This window comes from Theropithecus gelada, chromosome 7b (assembly GCF_003255815.1).
Source record: "Theropithecus gelada isolate Dixy chromosome 7b, Tgel_1.0, whole genome shotgun sequence".
Taxonomy (NCBI): domain Eukaryota; kingdom Metazoa; phylum Chordata; class Mammalia; order Primates; family Cercopithecidae; genus Theropithecus; species Theropithecus gelada.
The window spans coordinates 84,418,879-84,421,153 of NC_037675.1; the positions used below are offsets into that span (position 1 = coordinate 84,418,879).

The following is a 2,275-nucleotide window of genomic DNA, read 5'->3' on the forward strand; positions in this document are numbered from 1 at the left end:
GAAGAGAGAGGCTGGAGATTTAGTTAATAGTAGATTATGCCTATGTGATGAAGTCTCCATAAAAATCCATAAGTTGAAGGGAATGTGGAGAGCTTATGGGTTGCGGAACATGTGGAGGTGCTAGGAGGGCTGGGGATGGAGAGTAGAGGTAGGGATTTTAAAGACAGGTATAAGGGAACTTAGGCCCACACAGAGATGGGCTCTGATGTGCACACACAGTAAGGGCTCAGATAAGTCCTTGCACCCATGTGGTGACCATTGGAGCTGCTCCCTCTCCCAGGCAACAGCTAGTCTCCATCTGTTCTTGCCTTATGCCTTTTTAAGAAGTCCCTGAATAGAAAAGTCTTATGCTTAAGCTCAAACAGGGTGTTCTTTATTAGCTGAACTTTGGAATAAGAGACAGAAAAAGAGCTGAAGTCGTGTACTTCAAGCCAACTCCTTAAATCATATGGGCACAAAATATTCCAGAGATCACAGCAGTTCAAGCTACACATAGCAGTAACTCACCAAGTCAGGTTTTTTAATTATCTCAAAAACTTGAATCAACACTGAGTACTATCAAAAGCAAAATGAATATACATTAATCACAGAATATTTTAGTCATGGCATCTTTCATCCCAGAAAAGGTCACAACCCATGGGTCTGTTTCTCATCACACTTAACCTGAGGAAACAGGAGAGCAAGTAGCTTTGAAGAGATTGAATGGGAAAATGTTGAGTTTTTAATCTAGACAGAGCTACACAATCGTTGCAAAAAGTAAGTGCTTTTTCTTACTGGGTCTTATTTCTAGAGTTGCCGTATTTGCTTCCCCCCAGTGATAAAGAAATGGACAACAGCTTTTATGCATGTTCATTAAGATCATGGGCGAAAAATAAGTCTTGAGAGAAACTTGAAACTAGTATATTTTATAGTACATATACTATAGTATATACCAGAATATATCCTATAAAATATACTACCTAATAGAATATTATTAAAAAATATTATTTTCTCTGCCAAAAACGAGTATGTTTAGTATACTGAGTAATTGATTGATTATTTCTGGCAATACATTCACGGGAAATCAAGCCCACCATGCATCACTCACGGTACTGATGAATTGATGATTTAGACTAAACAGATTGTTACATTTTCTTGCTCTTCAAACTAGGGCATAGGTAAAATATTATCTATTTCTTTCTACTCTCATGGGAAAGTGAGCCAAAGGAGAGACTGAGGCATAACAGAAAAATCTTATTCTCCTGAGGCATTACATTTTCTGATAATATTTATTATCAGATTGTTTTCTCAGATAAAAGCATTGATTTTCAAACAATGCTCACTAAAACTTTTGTACTTTTAAATATTTATTCCAAGCCTTCTGCAAATAAAGAAGTATTTTCCCTCAGTGAATCAAATTCTCTGTTGAGTTTCTGAATTGCTTTCATTACCTATAAATATTAGAATTTAATTCCAGGATTTCATTGTGAAAAAATTATTGAAAATTATTTGAAAATTATTCTATTAAAACAAAGATGCGCCGGGCGCGGTGGCTCAAGCCTGTAATCCCAGCACTTTGGGAGGCCGAGACCGGCGGATCACGAGGTCAGGAGATCGAGACCATCCTGGCTAACACGGTGAAACCCCGTCTCTACTAAAAAATACAAAAAAGTAGCCAGGCGAGGTGGCGGGCGCCTGTAGTCCCAGCTACTCGGGAGGCTGAGGCAGGAGAATGGCGTAAACCCGGGAGGCGGAGCTTGCGGTGAGCTGAGATCCGGCCACAGCACCCCAGCCTGGGCGACAGAGCGAGACTCCGTCTCAAAAAAAAACAAAAAACAAACAAACAAAAAAACACAAAGATGCATGTGATCGTAGAAAAAAGGCATATATGTCAATCAAAATTTGAAAAAAATTTTAAGTGTTATAGCTCTTTTAGAATTTGTCTAGTGGGCTTTCTGGGTTTTTACCAGAAAGTCCTTCCAAAAAATTATTGAAAAAAAGAAATTGTGTGCTTATCCCCAAAATAAATAACTCACTCTTCTCAGCCTTTTATTATTCTGTGTGAGACTTCATTTGAATTTTTTTTAATAAAAGCAGAAAACTTGATTCTTTAGCAAATGTGGGGATACAACAGTAGGTTGGCTACAAATTTATTCTAAAATATTTAATGGACCGTTACCCTGATGTAGGCCAAATAGTAGGTGCTGGGATCGGTTCAGTGTCTGTTTTAGAGTAGATCTCAGTCTATAGAATGGGATAGAGATGTAAGCAAATGCAGTTACGACATTCTCTGGCC

The 2,275-nt window shown here is 38.2% G+C and overlaps 1 non-coding gene across 1 annotated transcript; it reads left to right on the forward strand.

The window, feature by feature from the left end:
- Positions 1–1,895: 1,895 nt before the first annotated feature.
- On the forward strand, positions 1,896–1,958 carry LOC112629529. The gene has a single exon (XR_003120633.1). It is a non-coding gene; the product is annotated as a U7 small nuclear RNA (small nuclear RNA).
- Positions 1,959–2,275: the final 317 nt, after the last annotated feature.